The sequence below is a fragment of the Elephas maximus genome, chromosome 4 (assembly GCF_024166365.1).
Source record: "Elephas maximus indicus isolate mEleMax1 chromosome 4, mEleMax1 primary haplotype, whole genome shotgun sequence".
Taxonomy (NCBI): Eukaryota; Metazoa; Chordata; class Mammalia; order Proboscidea; family Elephantidae; genus Elephas; species Elephas maximus.
This window is the reverse complement of record NC_064822.1, coordinates 179,785,342-179,805,966: the sequence shown is the minus strand read 5'-3', so window position 1 is coordinate 179,805,966 and position 20,625 is coordinate 179,785,342. Positions and strand designations below refer to the sequence as shown.

The window sequence follows — 20,625 nt, the reverse complement described above, 5'->3', positions numbered from 1 at the left end:
CAGTCTGCTTCCGGAAAGATTGCAGCCTTGGAAACACAATGGGGCAGTCCTACTCCGTCCTGTATAGTCACTATGAGTCAGAATTGACTTGACAGGAACGGATTTGATTTTGCGCTTTAGTGTGAATATTCCTCTCCCTACTGAATTAATTAATTAAATAGTAATGTGTTTAATTATAGGGTGCTGCTTAGACCCGTTTTATAAACACACACACATACATATATATACACATATAAGGTCCCTGGGTGGTACAAACCATTTGTGCTGGACTCATAACAGAAAGGGTAGGAGCATTTCAAATCTGCAGAGTGACACTGTGGAAGAAAGGCCTGGTGAACTGCTTTTGTTATGATTACAGCCAAGTTCTAGTCTGTAACACATGGGGGTCACCATGAGCCGGAATCGACTGGATGGCACAAGACAACAACAACAACAACAACACATTATATATGAAATATTTCACAAAACAACACATGTCCTTACTATGTTCAAAACATTGATATTCACCATTCCATTTTCTTTGTAAAATGCTGCCCTTGACCCAATAAACTGATTTCATGACCCACTAATAGGTTGCCACTCACATTTTGAAAACACTGATATAAAGCACTTGCCACACAATAGGCACATGGTAAATGGAAGCTATCAGTGGAATTCCCCCACTTTCAGAAGGCTGGAAGGCTTGTTTTCTGATTACGCTGAGCTGACAATGACTGGTTCCTTTACAAAGTGCCAAGACACTTCCCAGGTGACTATCAAAATTACCCCAGGTGACAGCTACTCTGAAAGATGTACGTTTAACACCTTATAATAATGCAATTTATGATATGCCACCATTTCCTCTAACCATATTCTGTTTCTTTCCAACTAGAGAGCCAAGGCATCAGTGAGGATGATACTGAATATCTCAAGAACAGTTTGAGCCAAGGAGGAGCTGCAACTCCTGCTGGCTGAAGACCGAGCCTGGGAGAGATTCCTGGTTGAGGCAGACTTGTCCAGGTAACCTGCACAGTGTCCAAGGAATGGCACCCCGATCTTCCTGCTGGGCTTGTTGCCTCCTGGCAGACACACATCCTCCAGGCAATCTCCTGTGGTTGGGGTTGAAGATATCCCTTCTCAGCAATCCATGAGGACCATTTCCTCCGTGCCATTCACCGGCACAGCCCTGATGACTCAGTGGTTAAGTGATAGAGCTGCTAATCAAAAGTTCTGTTGGCAGTTCAAATCCACCAGCTGCTCTTTGGAAACCCTATGGGGCAGTTCTACTCTGTCCTGTAGGGTTGCTATAGGTCAGAATCGACTCGACGGCAACAGCCTTGGTTTGGTTTGGTATTCACTGGCAGTGAAGGGTCTCGGCTTGAGAAGAGATGAAACCTGCATGGAGCTGGATCATTTCCGCCATCTGAGTGTTGTGTGACATTGGGCAAGAGACTTCACCACTATCCACCAATTTCTTTATCTGCTGAGCTTGATTGTGAGGAGAATAAGATAATACATGTAAAGTGCTCAGGATAATGACTCACACATAGTACATGCTCAATTACAAAGTTGCTGGGAAGAGACAGGTCCCTACGATCTTCTTCCACAATGAAAGAGTCAAGCATGACTTCCTCTGGGGCAACTGAGAAAAATTCTGACATGATCAACTTGTGTTCCTGGGAGGTCAGGCTAGACTTCTGTTTCTCCCCATCCAAGCCATTATAAAGACACTACAGGATCCTTCTCCTGGGCCACAAGGCAGAGAGGCTGGGGCAGAGTTGGACAGAGCAGGGTGGGATCCTGACTCTGGCCCCACCCAGCTCTGTAGCTCTGGACGAGTTATGTTGTATCTTAGAGACTTGGATTTGTTACTGTGCAATGGGAATAGGAATCAGTCTTATAGGATTTTGGTGAAGGCTTGGAGTGAATGGCAGGTCAAAGCTGGGGAACCTCGGTTCATCCTGTCCAAAGGCCCAGGGAGGCCTGGACACAGGGTCAAAGCTGGGGGCGTAGGAGGGGTAAGAAGGCTTGGGCAGCAGGGTGGGTCCAGGGCAATGTGAGTGAGGTGTCTAGGGCACAAACTTAAGGAGGCTGTGGGCCTGGCAGAGGACAGTTGAGTGGGAGGGAACATTTCTCCCCTCCCTGATTTGACTTCGAGGGCTGTGGGTGGTTGTTTCCTTCACACTCTTCTGGGAGCTGAGGGGTTCTCGACTGCCATTTGGGACCCTCTTCTATTGGAGACCTGTTGGCACTATTGTTAAGTGCTTGCCTGCTAACAAAAAGGTTGGCAGTTCACACTCATCAGCTGCTCCATGGGAGAAAGATGTGGCTGTCTGTTTTTGTAAAGATTACAGCTTTGGAAATCCTATGGGACAGCTCTAGTCTGTCCTATAGGGTTGCTATGTGTCGGAATTGGCTCAATGAAAATGGATTTTGTTCTATTTGACATAAGGTAGCCCCTGATCAGCAGGGAGGCAGTATGTTTTTGTGATGACTTCCAAAGTCAGAGTGGTTGGTTACCAAATTTTTGTAGTTTGAGGGGCTTGCCTCTACTCGTTCTCTCAAGTCCCCAGCAGAGAGGAAAATACTTCCTCCTCCACTTTGTCCAAATGCAGGTCTTTGCAGGCTAAACAATCCATGTATTTGGCTCTTCAAGTTTCTGGCGTGTTTAAGAGGTTCTATAAAATTGCTCATTGCCTTGGAGTGCACACGTGTTAAGCCACCATCAGGTAAGGTGTGAGTTAGGCTAGTGGCATCTGAGAGTAAGGCCCTGAAGGTTGGGGGTGCTGGCTACTGGCTCAGGAGTCAATAAAGTTGGGGTGCAGAGTCAGAATGGAGACAGGGTTCATAGCCTGGGCTCCTGCTTCCCAGTCAATTGGGGCAATGCAGGTGTTGGGGTTTCCAAGAGAGACATGCCTCACACACAGGATGGAACAACACTTCACTCACACGGAGAAGAGGCGGAGCAATGTCAGCTTCCATAGTGGGCGTCGATGCTCCATGACCAGTGGGTCTCAATCCTCAGCTGACACAAGGAGATGATGGTCTGCACGCAGCCCTCTTGTGATGCAAGAGAACGATCCCGTTTCTTCCCAAGGAAGCAATGGGGTTGCCAGGTGCCATATAACCTATACACTTAGCTAAGCTGTTCCTGGGAATTTTAACATGAGTTCAGGGCAGGAGGGGACCAATGTGTTAATAGGCCATTATCTGCTATGGGATGTGTGTGGATCAAAATGACCCAGAAAAGGTGTCAGCCCACACTCTCATCTCATCCAAAAAGCCAGGCCAACACAGCTGGTCCTAATCACAAGGTCTATTCATGGGTTACAGGAAAGGCGGCAGGCAGTGCTGGGACTGACCCTTTCACAAAGGTGTTGACCTGCCCTAGAGTGAAAAAAAATCTTTGCCTACAATGAAGCAGCATCTTAAGATGATTTCTACTTATTTGCTCCCTTATTGAATACGTACTATGGAGCATCTGTGATGTACAAAACATGTGTTAACATTGAAAGAAAAATTCTTCGCATTTGTAGAATTCTTTTCAGTTTGATTTATAGTAAAAGCTCTATGATTTAGTGAGGATAGATCTTATCAAGCCCATTTTACAGCTAAGCAAACTGTCTTTCTTAATTACTTGATCTTCGTTGTTACAGGGATGAGGCAGATGTACTACCTGAAGCTCTGAACAAGCTCAGAATACACACAGCCACAGAAGACAAAGACATGCTTCAAAAAGAACAGCAGAATAGAGACAAGTTTTTTGGGTGAATTTTCTCAGGTGAAAATGGAGCTTGAGGAGTGTATAAGAGAGCTTCACCGCCTAGCAGACAGGGTTGACAAGATACACAGGGATTGCACCATCTCCCACGTGGTGGCCAATTCCACCTGCATTGTCTCTGGTGTCCTGACTATCTTTGGCTTGGCTCTGGCACCTGTAACAGCAGGGGCCAGTCTGGCAGTCTGGGCAACTGGAGTGGGGCTGGGAGCATCGGCTGCTATCACCGGTATTTCCACCAGCATTGTGGACCACTCAACCAGGTTGTCAGCAGAAGCCAAAGCCAGCAAACTGGTGTCAACTGGCGATTGTGTAGGTGGTGTGAAGGCTGTGCTTCCACCACATGTTTCTATCAGAAAGATTTGCAACAAAGTCTTGTCATACACCAGGAAGCAGAAAACCAATGTATTCGAATTCACAGTAGTCATTCCCATCTGTGTCATGAAAGCCGTTTGCCCCTTGATCAAGAAGGGTAAGCAGGTGTGAAAAATCTTTGTAGGAACAGCTGTGGCAATGACTGAAGGAGCCCGGGTCATAGGTATGACCACCACAGGTGTCTCCCTTCTGGTGGATGTGGTCAGCCTTGTGCAAGAGTCAAAGCAGTTACACGAGGGGGCGAAGGTGGAGTCAGCTGAAGAGCTGAGGAAGCAGGCTCAGGATCTGGAGAGGAAGTTAGAGAAACTCACCCAGATCCATAAGAATCTGCAGTAGGGGCTGACTCAATGCCCCCTAACAGTGTTGGGAGCAGCGGAAGCTGTCACCAGTGTGGAAGCATTTTATTCAAAAGAAAAAGAGGGAGAGATAGTTTATGCAACTGAGTATTGAGGAATTTGGCCTTTCTGTGTCTGAGTACAGCAAGAGAAGTGTTAATGCAGATGGAAAGTGGGTTCGAGACAAGGCAGAAAATGGAGCCATGGAGGCTGGATGAACCCTCAGATTACTGCCCTTAGATGATCTTTAAACCTTAAACCAAAAATATCCCCTCAAGTCTCATTAAAACCATCCAATAGTTTAGCTTAACTAGTAAAGGTTGTCTGCCTTAAGCACTGTGCTCTTTTAAGATCTATCTACATGGGATCAAATTGACAGTAGTAACTCAAACGATTAGATAGGAACTTTAGGGGGCAGTGAGTTTATGTCAGTGGGGGAGGAACAACTCGGAAAAGGGAGGTGAGGATGGGTGCACAACTCGAAGAATATAATCAATGTCATTGAATTCTACGTGTAGAAAATGTTGGACTGGTGTATGGTCTGCTGTGTATATTCTCAACAACAGAAATAATAAACATTTAAAAAGAAGTTAAGGCAAGTAAGCTACAGCTGAAATAAGAGAGGAGAGGGGACTAGACAGTGAGGCGAATGGGAAGAAACAGTGTATTTTGGACTAAAGAAAACACTGGGCGCATGAGTGGAGAGGGAGACGTGCAGGAACAAACAATGAGAAAATTAAAGAGTTGGAAATGGGAGAAAGCCAGAGTTAGAATTGTTGGAATATAGGAGAGGTAGCAGTGGTTTATTATTGACCCTCCTGATGGTTTCATGTCCTAGCAAGTGTGAAGGCTCGCAGGTGGTGGTCTCTAGCCCTATCTTTCCAGTATCAACTCCCCTTGTCTTTCAGCAGGTTTATCTCAGTCAGGCAGGGACTTCTTGATCATGATGATGATAATGATGATGGTGGTGGTAGTGACAACAGAGTGAGTGGAGCATTTGGCAAGTCACCAGCCCTTTTTGGGGCAAGAGTGTACTGAAAGGACCAATGAAGTTACAAAGAAATTCAAAATGCTATGTTGGAATAGTGCTTGATTTGAAAAGAATGTGAAAGTAGGTGCCATGAACTTGCCAAGGAGCCTTGTAGTATGTCATGGAGATCAACCAGCTTGCAATCAAGATAAACAGCCTCTGAGAGCCTCAATTTCTTCATCAGATGGGAGCAGCAGGGTTGGAGAAGACACTGTCTCAGACCCTTCCGGCTCTCCCCATCTTGGCTTCTACAGACTTTGGTTCAATAATTATTCATGGATGCCCTGAGCTCTTTCGTGTTTGACTGATTGCCTCACTTGGGCTCTGGTTGCCTGGCTTCCCTTCCCCATAAGCCTGCCTTCTAGGAACTCAGGGAGCAAGCACCCCATGCTGCTCCTGTTAGCACCGTGGGCTCCCAGTCTCCCACCCAGTCATTTCCTTCAGGTCCTGGCATTCAGCAGGCCTCACTGTGGGACACTGGAGAGACTTGTGCATGTCTGACTTGGGCTGAACACAGGCTTGTTTTTAGTCCAGCAGTCAGGGCACACAGCACGTGAGTCTAATGAGGAATCGGAAGGGTCTGTGTGCACGTGTGAGGTAGGGTCAGAGATGGAAGGACAGAGAAAGACAGCCAGACAGCAAATATCCTCAACCAGGCTATGCTTACATTTCACCTAGACCCTTTAAGAGCTTCTAGAATAGTATTCCTGTAATTACACAATGTCACCATCCCTGCCTGATACTCATTGTCCACACTGGGTCAGAATGACCCTTAAAGAATGCAGATCTCATCAAGCACCTCTCTCCACCTCTTCAATGGTTTCCCATTAGCCTTTTCACAGAAACCCATAAGCCTTCCTGAGCCTAAAGTATCCAGTTGTAGTCTGTGTTTCCTAGAAGGCAGAGCCAGAGGTAAGGCTGGTTTATTTGGGAAGTGATCCCTGGATGCAGGGGTGAGGGGTTGAGGAAGTGAAGGAAGAAAAAAGGGATGTTACTGGAAGGATGTGTTCTTGATTTGGTTACCCATGTGGGTGATTGAGGAGCTCTGGTCGCACAGTGGTTAAAGCACTTGGCTGCTAACCAAAAGGTTCGTGATTTGAACCCACTAGCCTCTCTGTGGGACAGAGATGTGGCAATTCCCTTGCTTCCATAAAGATTTACAGCCTTGGAAACCCTATGGGACAGTTCTACTCTGTCTGTAGGTTTGCTGTGAGTTGAAATTGACTGGACAGCAGTGGGATTTTGTGGGCGATTGGTGCCTGAGCCTGTCAGGACCTTCTGAGGATGTCCTCAGAATTGTCCTCTCCAGCGAGGAAAGAGAAAGCATTTAACCATTGCTCCCACCTCCAATGGGCATTAATGCTCTGTATTTCTATGTTGTGGAGCATGTGGGTGCTGAGTCGATTCCCATTTCTGGAGCCCAGGGCAGGACAAAAGAGACACAAGCCATGCAAAATCATCCTGGAGAATCTAAGCCACTCATAAAGTGCATTCGGTGCCTTATTTTGTCCTGTTTTGATTGTGGTAAATATAATTGTAACAGAAATTTGCCATTTCAGTAATCGTTTATTCCCTTTTGTCTATGGAATCCTTTGGAGGACTTTTCTCAGTCCTTCTAGCTCTCTATCAGTAGATGTTTCCCTGAAGCCTTCGAACATTTCTTCAATTTCTTCCTGAAGAAGTCATCATAGCCATGGCCATCCACTTGCCTGATCACCTGAAAAATGTGCCTTACTTCTTTGTCAATTCTTCATCAATCCTTTGATAAGCAACATCCTTTCATAGATTTTACCTGGGCATTGAGAGTTTCAGGCACTGAGCGATTAGTAACTGAGTTGTTTAGTAATCCATGAATCCTTTCCCCCTCTGAATCTCTAGAGTTGAATTTCATGCTGCTAAAAGTGTATTTGACACTATTCTACTGCAATTCTTCCATCAGCTGAGATTCTTTTGTCCGCAAGCAACAGAGAGTGAGTCTGGCTAACACAGGCAAAAAATGGAATATATTGGAATGGAGCAAGGATATTGCAGAGAGTGGAAGGAAGCACTAAATCTACACAACTGGGGAAGGACAGGAACCAGGGCAGATCCAACATCAGGAACATACAGTCTGCCTCTCAAGTGCCCTGCCATAAGTTGGCCTACGTTCAAACACATTGAATCCACCTTGAATCTTACTGTATTTGATTAAAATTTCAAATTCCCAGGAGATAGAATAGCTTGGGTCAGTTGATTATATTCTTGGACCAATCAGCCAGGCCAAGGACCAGGAAGAGGAATGGATAATAGGAACATAAACCCTGAGGGGAAAGTCTCAGTTCAAGTAGCCACCTGAATTTGTACTTGCTGCTATGCACCATTCTTCTCGTAGAAACAAAAATGAGTCTCCTTAACCTGTCTTAGATTCAACTGCCCCATTTACAATGGCAAAAGTGCTCATAACTTTCCCAACTCAAGTCAAATCCAAATATTTCCCTTCAACTAAATCCTTGTGTTAGACTGGGTGCTCTAGAGAAGCAAAGTCAGTAAAGCATATAAATATATATATATATAGAGAGAGAGAGAGAATTATATCAAGGAAATGGCTCACTCGATTGTAAAGGCTGGAACAACCCAAGTCTGTGGGTCAGGATAGAGGTTTCTCCTGATTTACATAGCTGCAGGGGCTGGGGAACCCAAGAATGGCAGGTCAGAGAACAGGGCTTTTGCTCACAGGCTGGGAAGACTGAAGAATGAATGCCAAGACTGCCCTGCAAGACCACAAGTAAGTTGGTAGGGCAAGTCCCAAGAACTGGAGTTCAGACAAACAGGAGCCAGCTATAGGACGCAGCTTGAGCAAAAAGACCCTGAATATTGCCAGAATGTCTACTTATATTTGATGCAGGCCATATAAAAAACCAAGGAAAATCCCTTTCAGCTAATTGGATACTTGAGGCAGATCTCATCATGTGGGCGATGACATATCAGATCTCAACATGGAAGCGATCACAACATTATACACTTGCCAAAACACTGAGAACCATGGCCTAGCCAAGATGACACACAATCTTAACCATCACAGTCCTAAAATTATGTCATAGAGTGAAAGGTCCTCAGCATGATGTCAATTTTACTTTTGTTCCATTAGGCTCCTGTCTTGATATTTTGCACATATTTTGCCCTTGTGGTGCAATTCTACACTGAATAATGGTTCCCCAAAGATGCCCAGGTCTGAATCCTCAGAACCTGTAGTTATGTTATCTTACATGGAAAAAGAGACTAAACTAAGAATTTTGAGATGGAGAGACTCTTCGGAATTATCCAGATGAATCCAATGTAATCACAGGGTCCTTGTAAGAAGGAAATGGGAAGGTCAGAGTAAAGAAAGGGAAATGTGGTGATGGAAGCAGAGGCTTTGAAGATGGAGAAAAGTACCACAAGCCAAAGAATATGGTGGCCTCTAGAAGCTGGAAAGGGCAAGAAAAGGCATTCTTCCCATACAACCTCCAGAAGGAACACAGTCCTGCAAATACCTTAATTTTTGGACTTTTGGCCTCTAGGAGTATAAAAGGATAAATTTGTGTTGTCTTAAGCCACTAAGTTTGTGGAATAAGGCATTGGTGGTTGAGTGGCAGAATTCTTCCCTTCCATGTGCGAGACCTGGGTTGGATTCCCAGCCAGTGCATCTCATGTGCAGTCACCGCCCCGTATCAGTAAAGGCTTGTGTGTTGCTACAATGCTGAAAAGGTTTCAGTGGAGCTTCCACACAGACTAGGAAGACAGGCTAAGACAGACTAGGAAGAAAGGCCTGGCACTCTGCTTCAGTGCATCAGCCAATGAAAACCCTGTGGATCACAGCGGTCACATTCCTAACCAGTCATGGGTATGGTGCAGGACCGGGCAGCGTTTTGTTTCATTGTTTATGGGATTGCTATGAGTTGGGGCCAGCTTAGTGGCAGCTAACTACAACTATGGGGCAGTTATACCCTGTCCTATAGGGTCACTATGAGTCAGAATCGACTCGACAGCAACGAGTTTGGGGTTTTTTGGTAACAGCTACAACGACAACAACAAAAAAAAAACAAAGTTTGTGGTAATTTGTTATAGCTGCAATAGGAAATGAATAATCCTTCCCCATCAGTGCCCTAATTTTCACTTAACAGATCTAGTGAAGGCTGAGTTCATCGATCTCTAAATCTGGTTTTTATAGGAGAGTCTTTCAGCTGAAAACCTAAACAGCCAGAATTTATTTCATGTCTTGAGGGGAATTTTGAGGATTTCAGCCAAGCATTTGTCAGCAGCCTTAGAAGCAACCATCCTACTCCCATCCCAGCATTCCTTATTCCCTTTTCACTGCTTAACAGCCCCTGCTACCCAGAAAGCTGAGGAAAGGGGTTTAACCACTGCCTTGCCCTGCACCTCCAACAGAAAATCAATTCCTAGTGTACAAATCCTCTTGAGGTTCTGTTGTCTGCAGCCAACTCTTTGGTGCCAATTTCTCTGTTAAGATCCTTTGGTGTGAGCAAAGCAACAATAAGAAAATAAAACAAAAACAAAAGCAAATATTAGAACAAAAACAAAACATCCTATTGTGACTCAAATACTCTGCAACATGTTTTCTCCTTTTCAAAACGGGTGATTGAGAGCTTGACATAACTAACTCCATAATGATAGTATAAGTAACCTATGAGATTATTGGTTATTTATTTATTTTTGCCTCTATAAGTTTTCTGTTTTGTTTTACCTGTCTTCTCCTTTCTGTATGCTTTTATTAATGACTTTGTTTTGTACAGTTCGGACATCTGTAACTTCTGATTTATAAAGATTGGAGTCCAGATGCCCAGCATGCATATCTTCAGTCTGATAAAAAGTTTCTTTTAATTGTCTTGTGATCTATACTCGTCCGACCATCTGTGGGCTACGTACCTGAAGACAATATGTAAACTTTGCAAAAATGGTATATGAGCTGTGATGTAGAAATTGCTTTTCAGGACTCCAGGAAGACGGTCAACATTACTGTTGGACGGCCCATTGGTGTCACTTCCTAATAAAGTTTCTCTTTCTGACTTGGAGTACGTTTCATTGGCTTGACTGTTCCAGGGCACAGACCCTAATCAGGCAACACTATGGTTAATTCAAGAATACAGGTAGTTATTAGAATGATCCAGAGAGAAACCTCACAGAACTAAATAATTACAAATACATGTGTGCACACATGCGTGCATGTGCACACACACACACGTGTGCACACCCACTTTTAAGAACAGGCTTTGGGAAGGTCAGGGGTCTGGAAAATATTAGGGAGCTTAGCAGCAGGTGCCAAACATCCCTCCAGGCCTCAAATCCAGTGTTCTGCCTGGGAGAGTTTTACTTCTGGATTCACAGTCTCTGAGGAAAAATTCTGATTGGTCCAAGTGGGGCCTCATAGCCATCATCCATGTCTCAGGGCCCAAGTACATAAGGGGCATGGCACTAGGGAGAATTGTCAATGAGGATCCTCATCGAGGCCTTTGCAAGGGGTTTCTCCTCATCCCCATGGGGGTCAGTGGAGGAGTAAGAGCTTTCACCCCAGATCACCTTCCTTCCTAGTATCTCCTTATGGGAGGAGGAGCCGGGAACCTACTGGGTCGGCCCCTGAAGTCAAGGAGGGCTGAGTTTTACTAGTGAGTGGTATTTCACAGTACGTTTTTCTCAAAATCCCAGACTTCCTCCTCAAACCCACCTTGTGAATAGACAAGTAGATCAAAGCTTCCCCTTGCCTACTGTGATGGTTAAGATTGTATGTCAACTTGGTTGGGTCATAATTCTCACTGTTTATATGTGATTACTCCCATGAGCAGCCGATCAGTTGAAGGGAGCTTCCTTGAGGGTGTGGCCTGCATCCAAATACAAGTAGACGTTCTGGCTTTTTTGCTCACTCTGGATCCTGCAGCTGCCTCCTCTTTGTCTGACCGCTGGCTCTTGGAACTTGAGCTATCAGCTTATCTGCAGATCTTGAGTTTGGATCTTGCAGCCGCCTCCTGTTCGTCTGATCCCTGGCTCTTGGGACTTGAGTTATAAGCTTATTGGCAGATATTGGAATTCATCCATCTTCAAGGCCTGAGAGCAGGAGCCCTGCTCTCTGACATGCAGATCTTGGGTTCGCCAACCCCTGAGGCTACGTGAATCAAGAGAAGCCTGTATCCTGATCCAAGGACTTAGGACATTCCAACCTCTACAATCGCATGAGCCGTTTCCTTGATATAAATCTCTCTCTATGTATATATTTACACGCTTTACTGGTTTTGCTTCTCTAGAGAACCCAGCCTAAGATATTTGAAACCTAGAGTGGTTCTAGAGAAACAAAATCATAAAGATGAGTTTTTGAAATTGGTACTCAATCTGGTTAGTCTTAAAGATGTTGACGATGCTGCTTCCAGCAGTAAAGAGGGCCCTGCTAATCCATGGCATGAGGTGGTGATACAATTACGAAAAATATCACCAACAGTAGATCAGGTATTGGTGAAAGGTGAGGCTCTGGGTGAACACATGTGTGATATCTTTTTGCAGTTTTGCCAGAATGAGAAGTATGAGGAAGCTGGTTGGTTGGTCCTACTTTCGCTAGACAAACTGGTGAAAGAAAGTGATGAGCTCAGGGCTTCAGAGTCAAAGCTCAAGTTCTGCATAAACAACCTTAAGGCTTCCACTTGTGCTTTGAAAGAAAGCCTTATTTCTTCTGGTAACGGAGCTGAAATTGCTGAAAACCAAACCCAGAGCATTATTGTAAGAGTGGTTGATTCACAATGCCAGCTGAATTGCTAGCCTCGAGAGGCATCTGAAGTTAAAGTAAGGGCATTGATTGGGAAGAAGTTGATTCTGAAACCTGGGATGGGGACATATGGACAGATAATCAGAAAGCTGGAGACATTGGGCCCCTAAATTCTGTTGAATCACTCCTGCCAGAAGAACCACTCCCATCTGAAGAGATTACTTCATGTTTGTCTGCTAAATCACCCTCTCAGAAAAACCATTAGCCCCTCCACTCCCATCTAATGAGATTAGCCCCAGCCCAGCTGCCTTAAAGAGCCCTTGCCTGAGTCACTGCCTGGGGCATTGCCTGGGGCTGATGTTTTACAAGACAATGCTGAATGTTCTCAAAACAATTCCGCACTACCGATTCTGGCTTCTAGACCTATAACTAGACTTAAGTCCTAGCAAGCCCAAAAAGGTGAAGTACAAAGTGTGACCCAGGAGGAGGTATGCTACACTCCAAAAACTGCTTGACTTTTCTAATATGTACAAACAGAAACCTGGGGAACATGTGTGGGGATGGCTATTATGTGTGTTGGGTAATGGTAAAAGGAACATAAAGATGGATGATCAGTTTGAGCTTACTGATATGGGTCCACTTAGCACAGATTCTTCATTCAGTGTTTCAGCTTCAGAAGTTAGGAAAGGATCTAATAGTTTACTTGGTTGGGTTGCTGAAGTATGGATTAAGAGGTGGCCTACACTAAATCAAGTTGAAGTACCAGACCTGCCTTGGTGTACTGTAGAAGGTAACCAAAAAAAAAAGGCTTAGGGAAATTGCATCCTAGAGTGGATTTATCAGGTTAGACCCACAGATCCACACATGGAGCCCAGAGGACACACCTTTTACCACAACTGTGAGGAAGAAATTTGTGAAGGGAGCTGCAGCATCCTTGAAGACAGCTGTGATTGCTATTTTATGTAAATGAAATTTGACAGTGGGAACTGCCCTAACTGAATTAAGACACCTAACTACAATGGGGCTGATTGGACTCCTTGGTAGTAGGGGGCCAAGTGGCTGCACTCAATCGACAAAGACAAGGTGGGTGTGGTTACAGTAATGGACCACGGAGTCAAAGCAGTAATCAGAGTAGTCTTACCCGTATGGACTTATGGCCTTTGCTACTTAGTCATGGTGTCCCTAAGAGTGAAATAGATAGGAAATCTACTAAATATTTACTTGATCTGTACAAAGGGATGAATTCTGGGTCAGGTGAGCAGCAGCCTAACTTGAATCGCCAGAACAGAGTCAGGGTCCCTCAGTCAATTCCCAGATCTAATCAAGTTTAAAGACTCACAACCCCTTGAATGAAGGGGAGGCTGGGTCCACTTGAGGAAAAACTCCAATATATGGTCAAAAATTTTTTACTGTTAATCTTTCTCTCCACCTTCCCCAAAGGGATGTATGGCCTTTTACGAGAGTGACTGTTCACTGGTGAAAAGGAAATAATCAGAATTTGGGGGATTACTGAATACGGGCCCTGAACTGACACTAATTCCAGGAGACCCAAAACTTCACTGTGGCCCACCACTCAGAGTGGGTGCATAAGGAGGTCAGGCTATTAATGGAGTCTTGGCTCATGTCCATCTCACAGCAGGTCCAGTGGGTCCCTGAATCCGTCCTATAGTGATTTCCCCAGTTCCAGAAAGCATAATCGGAATAGATACACTCAGCAACTGGCAGAGCCCCCACATTGGATCCCTGACAAATAGAGTAAGGGCTATTATGGTAGGAAAAGCCAAGAGGAAGCCATTAGACCTAGGAAAATAGTAAACCAAAGCAATACCACATTCCTGGAGGGATTGCAGAGATTACTGTCACTGTTAAGGACATGAAGGATGCAGGGGTGGTGATTCCCACCACATCCCCACTCAACTGGTCTATTTGGCCTGTGCAAAAAACAGATGGATCTTGGAGAATGACCACGGCTTATCAAAAACTTAACCAGGTGGCGACTCCAACTGCAGCTGCTGTTCCAGATGTGGTTTCTTTGAGCAAATTAACACATCTCCTGGTACCTGGTGTGCAGCTATCAATCTGGCTAATGGCTTTTTCTCCTCACCTGTTTTGAAGGACCATCAAAAGCAGTTTGCCTTCAGCTGGCAAGGCCAGCCGTGTACCTTCACTTGCCTGTCTCAGGGCTACATCAACTCTAGCCCTATGTCATAATTTAGTCTGAAGGGACCTTGGTCACTTTTTCCTTCCACAAGATGTCACACTGGTCCATTACATAGATGACATTATGCTGATTGGACCTAGTAAGGAAGAAGTGTCAAGGACTCTGGGCTTATTGGTAAAACATTTTCGTGGTAGACAATGGGAAATTAATCCCACAAGAATTCAGGCATCTTCCACCTCAGGGAAATTTCTAGGGGTCCAGTGGTGTGGGCCATGTCGAGATATTCCTTCTAAAGCGAAGGATACGTTATTGCATCTGGCTGCTCCCACAACTAAAAAGGAGGCACGACGTCTGCGAGGCCTCTTTGGATTTTAGAGGCAACATACTCCTCATTTGGGTGTGCTACTCCAGCTTATTTATCAAGAGACTTGAAAAGTTGCTAACGCTAATTTTGAGTGGAGCCCAGCACAAGAGAAGGCTCTACAACAGGTTCAGCGTGCTGTGCAAGCCGCTCTGCCACTTGGGCCACATGATCCGGCTGATCCAATGGTGCTTGAAGTGTCAGTGGCAGATGGAGATGCTGTTTGGAGTCTTTGGCAGGACCCTGTTGGTGAATCACAGCCCAGACCCTTAGGATTCTGGAGCAAAGCCCTGCCATCCTCTGCAGATAACTACTCTTCTTTTGAGAAACAGCTTTTGGCTTGTTACTGGGCCTTAGTAGAGACTCAGTGTTTAACCTTGGGCCACCAAGTCACTATTTGGCCTGAACTGGCCATCATGAACTGGGCGTTGTCTGACCCCCAGAGTCATAAATTTGGACGTGCGCAGCAGCACTCCGTCATTAAATGGAAGTGGTATATATGAGATCGGGCCTGAGCCGGACCTGAAGGCACAAGTCAGTTGAACGAAGAAGTGGCCCAAATGCCCATGGTCTCCACTCCCGTCACATTACCCTCCATCACCCAGTCTGGACCTATAGCCTCATGGAGAGTTCTTTACGATCAGTTGACTGAAGAAGAGAAAACCTGGGCCTGGTTTACGGATGGTTCTGCAGGCACCACTCGAAAGTGGACAGCTACCACACTATAGTCCCTTTCTTTTCCCCAACATTAGTAACCTAGCCTTGTATTTCTTTCCATGTGCCTATTGTGGAGCCCTGGTGGCACAGTAGTTAAGCGCTGAGCTGCTAACCAAAGGCTGGCGGTTCGAGCCTACCCAGCAGCTCTGTGGGAGAAAAGACCTGATGATCTGCTTCTGTAAAGATACAGCTTAGAAAACCCTAGGAATGGCTCTACACTGTCAGGTGGGGTCACTATATAACAAGAGTGTCTTAAGTAAACCTCTTGGTTTAGTTCCATTATGGAGCACCTACTATGTGTTCGACATTGAGCTGGCACTAGGGATAGAGACGCTAGTGATTTCCAAGTATTGACTTCCAGGAGCTCCCTTAATCATCAAACAATGCAATGCCTGCCCTGTGGAGGTGCTTCCCCAGTGATGTAGAAGCAGGAAGGAGGGAGTCAGTGACTGCTGGAGTGGGAGGCACTTCACACAGCTGCCAAAGCTTTTGTTTATTCAATTATCCCTTTCCCAACTGCCGAGCTTAAACCAGGCCCCTTGCCAGATGCTGAGAGTACAAGGCAGTAGAAGACAGGTGTTCTGCAGAGGCCAGAAGGAGGGGAGGGAGGGAAGGCCTTTCTCTGAGAAGGGATGTGTCGTCCACCTGAATTAAGGAGTGCTCGGGAACAGCAGGCTGCATGTGGGTGCCCCTGGGCTGCCTCATTTGGCCGTCAAGGTTTCTAGGGACTATCACATCCCCCTGGCAGGACAGAGCTTCTCCAGTGCACCCCAGGCCTCCAACAGCAACCCTGGGCCATCTCTGAGCAGGTTCCACTTCAGCCCCTAGAAAGATAGGTGGGGCCGGGCACTGGAGGGCTGTGTGCTTCTCCCTTTTCATGTCACTTAGGGTTTTCTGGCTAGAAAAGTGCCATAGTGCCTTTTGAAGAACTTTCCCCTTTCCTCAATGTCTCACCATCCACTGTGGGTCTCCCCATCACTGTGAACTGTGCTGGTGCAGAGGGACAGCTGCCTTCATCTTTTGGGACATTGGCCACCCAGCTGTTTGTTGTTTCACAAGCCCAGTTTTTCTTTCCGTTTTAGATTCACAGGCAAAAAATTACGTTTCAACAAAAATAACCAAAACATCGTCATATAGGAAAAAAGAAACAAAACCACGTGCTCACTGAATATGCCTATAAACTAAAACCCCAGACCTGTTGCTTTGGAGTCCTGGTGACCCTACGGGAAGGGCAGAGGAGAGCTGCCCCACAGGGCGTGCTTGGGGGATTCGAACTGCTGACCTTTTGTTAGCAGCTGTAGCTCTTGACTACTGCGCCACATGATTGATATAATTGCCATACATTCAACTTTTTGTCTTTCCACAATTGAACTTAAACGAAGTTATGAGGAAAAGAGTGATTCCCTATATTAAATGCAGTGTGGACACTTGGAATATATCCGTGTATGTCAAGATTAATGTTTTTAACTAATGAATTCAGTTTACACCAATAACAGTGCCACTTACTGGAGACAATGTATATCGAAACTTTTGTTTTAATAACATCCTTAGTAGAGTGTCCCAGAGGTACGATGACAGAAACAGAAGACATTTTCAAACAATTTCAGCAAACTCAGCGTATTCATTTTTAATTTAGAGAACTAACTGGTGCGTCCTTTCCAAAACGCATCTTAAATCTCTCATTGGTAACATGTTCCAGCAATTTACACACTAAAATTCTTGTTAACACACAGCTGTCTCTTAACCCTCCCTCCCAGCCAGTCCACCCATACATCTGTCCGAGCATTCACACGTACATACGTAATAAGCAGCCATCAGGTGCTCCTGGCCTGGGTCCCACCTCTGCCATTTTCTGTGTCCTTCCTTGGGCAAGGGGGGAGCGATGGTGGCGCAGTGGTTGAGAGCTTGCAGTTCAAGTTCACCAGCTGCTCCTTGGAAACAGCACGGGGCAGTTTTACTCTGACCTTTAGGGTCGCTATGAGTTGGAATTTGTGTTTGGGCAAGGGCATTGCTTCTCTGAGTATATTCCTCAGCAGGGTCCAAGGTTAAGGGAGAGGCTCAGGGACCCTGAAGCTGGAATGCCAGCTCTCTGTCCTCCCAGGTGGACTTGGACAAGTTGCCCACCCTCTGCCTCACTGCTGTATGTGTAAAATGGGAAAATAGCAGCTGTCACTTAGGTTGTGGGGAGGAGTAGGTGACAAGGGCGAAGCACCCAGCATGGTGCCTGGTACCCAAAGGGGCCCATACCCATACCATGTTACCTATATAATGATCCTGGCCCTGCTACCTCCTCAGGTTCATTGGGAGGATAGAGGCAGAGCTGGCTGAAAAAAATGCCAGCTGCAAAACTCTCCGCAAGTATTTGTCACTATGTGATTTGTTGAGCCCACCACCCATCGGTGTGTCACACTGTGGTGGCTTGCGTGTTGCTATGATGCTGGAAGCTATGCCCTGTATTTCAAATACCAGCAGGGTCATTCATGGTAGGCAGGTTTCAGCAGACTTCCAGACTAGGAAGAAAGGCCTGGTGCTCGGCTGCCAAAAATTAGCCAATGAAAACCGTATGGATCATAACAGAACATTGTCCAATACAGTGCTGGAAGGTGAGCACCCTAGGGTGCAAGGCATCACACAATAGCCACAGCAGTGGACCCAATTGTACCGGTGGTCGTGGAAATAACACAGGACCGAGCAGCTTTAGTTCTGTTATAAAGTCGGGATGAGCGCATCTGACTCGACAGCAACTACCACGATCTGAAAAGTAGCAAGACAAGGAGGAATGTACACTCTTCATGTCTTGGCCACTCATTGTCTCCATGGAGTGAGAAACTCCTTTGTCCTGAGGACCGAGGACAGCAGCGGTGGGAGCCCAGGGGAGCGGGAGTGGTTTTTCTGGGGACCAGCTTAAGAAGGGGGTCCACTTTTGGCAAAACAATTAGACACGTGCCCCGGGGACCATTAGCTTAATGTGGTCCTCCTTGCCCTGTCACCCTGGACACGTCACTGTCTCTCTGGCCAGCTTCCTTATCTGTCAGGTAAAGTGCACTAGACCCTGGCTACTCCAAGTGTGGTGCCTGGACCAGCAGCATCGGCTGCCTGTGAGAGCTGGTTAGAAACAATTTGGGGCCCCACCCCAAGCCTTCTGAATCTGCACTTGTGTTTTAACAAGATCCCCTAGATGACCTTGAAGCATTTTGCCACCATCTTGACCGTCCTCAGCCCCCAAGAATGTTCCCTAGGGGCCTGCCCAAACCCATGGTTTGTGCTGGACTCTTGGCCCCAGAGCAAGTGGGGAACCCCAGGAGAGGCTGCTCTGTCTTTGGCACAGCTCTTTGTGCCTCTGCAGTCCACCATTGTACCCAGGGATGGTTGATGTAGCAACTCCTCCTGACTGCTCCTCAGACTGGTGCAGAGGGGTTTACACTGTGGGGCAGTGCCCAGGACAGTGACAGACTGTGGGGCCAGCGTCAGCCACCCAGCCAGCACAATGCCTGCTGTGTCACATAGCCCAGTGTCTGTGGCCCTTTAGGATACAGACAAGACTGGCTGAAACCCATCCTCCTACTTGCTACTGGTGGGAAGTCAATGCCTCCCCCAAGATGTTTGAGCATTCTCAGGTGGTCTTAGGTCCTCCCAGGCACAGTCAGCTCCAAGCTCTTGCTGCCCTAAATGCTCCCTGTTCCAAACACGTGGGCCCAGGTGTGCAATTCAGTCCCTTCCCCTCGTTTCCACCTCAATGGACATAGAGTTTTCAGGTGGTACACATGTAGGTGAGTTGGTTCTGACGCATAATGACCCTACGAACAACAGAATGAAACATTGCCCAGTCCTGTGCCATCCTCACAATCCTTGCTATGTTTGAGCCCATTGTTGCAGCCACTGTGTCAGCTCATCTCGTTGAGGGGTTTCCTCTTTTTTGCTGACCCTGTACTATACTAAACATGTCCTCCTTCTCCTGATAACATGTCCAAAGTATGTGAGGTGATGTCTTGCCATCCTCGCTTTTAAGGAACATTCTGGCTGTACTTCTTCCAATACAGATTTGTTCATTCTTCTGACAGCCCAAGGTATATTCAATATTTGTCACCAACACCATAATTCAAAGGCATCAATTCTTCAGTCTTCCTTTTTCATTGTCCGGTTTTCCCATGCATATGAGGCAATTGAAAATATGATGGCTTAGGTTAGACACACCTTAGTCCTCAAGGTGATACCTTTGCTTTTTAACCCTTTAAAGAGGACTTTTGCAGCACACCTGCCCACTGCAACATGAAGTTTGATTTCCTAACAGCTACTTATATGGGTGTTGATTGTAGGGCCAAGTAAAATGAAATCCTTGACAACTTCAATCTTTTCTCCATTTATTATGATGTTGCTAATTGGTCCAGTTGCGAGGATTTTTGTTTATGTTGAGGTCCAATGCAGACTGAAAGCCGTAGTCTTTGAACTTCATCATAAGTGCGTCAGGTTCTCTTTACTTTCGGCAAGCAAGGTTGTGTCATTTGCATTATGCAGGTTGTTAATGAGTCTTCCTCTAATCCTGATGCCATGTTCTTCATATAGTCCAGCTTCTCGGGTAATTGGCTCAGCATACAGATTGAGTAAGTATGGTGAAAGGATACAACCCTGACGCAAACATGTCATGATTTTAAACCAATCAGTATCCCCTTGTTCTGTCTAACTGACTTCCTCTTGGTCCATGTACAGGTTCCTCACGAGCACAATTAAGTGTTCTGGAATTCCCGTTCTTCATGATGTTCTTCATAATTCGTTATGATCCACACAGTCGGATGCCTTTGCATAGTCAGTGAAACACAGGTAAACATCCTTCTGGTATTCTCTGCTTTCAGCCAGGATCCATCTGACATCAGCAACGATATCCTGGTTCCACGTCCTCTTCTGAAACTGGCCTGAATTTCTGGCAGCTCCCTGTCAATGTACTGCTGGAAATGCTTTTGAATGATCTTCAGCAAAATTTTACTTGTGTGTGATATTAATGATATCGTTTAATGATTTCCTCATTTCGTTGGATCACCTTTCTTCGGAATGGGCACAAATATGGATCTCTTCCAGTCTGTTAGCCAGGTAGCTGCCTTCCAAATTTCTTGGCATAGATGAGTGAGTGCTTTCGGCGCTGGATCCGTTTGTTGAAATACCTCAAT

At 45.8% G+C, this 20,625-nt stretch overlaps 1 protein-coding gene across 3 annotated transcripts in view; it reads left to right on the top strand.

Annotated features, from left to right (window-relative positions):
* The window catches only part of LOC126076000 (apolipoprotein L3-like), a 110,363-nt gene that overhangs the window by 64,613 nt on the left and 25,125 nt on the right, over positions 1-20,625 (top strand). Inside the window, exon 4 of one of the 3 annotated variants that reach the window (XR_007517390.1) lies at positions 872-897. The exons of the other annotated variants lie outside the window; for them this stretch is intronic. The gene's annotated coding sequence lies outside the window, so the exon portion shown is untranslated. Of the gene's footprint in view, positions 1-871; positions 898-20,625 lie in introns of those variants that run through there. 3 annotated transcript variants of the gene reach the window in all.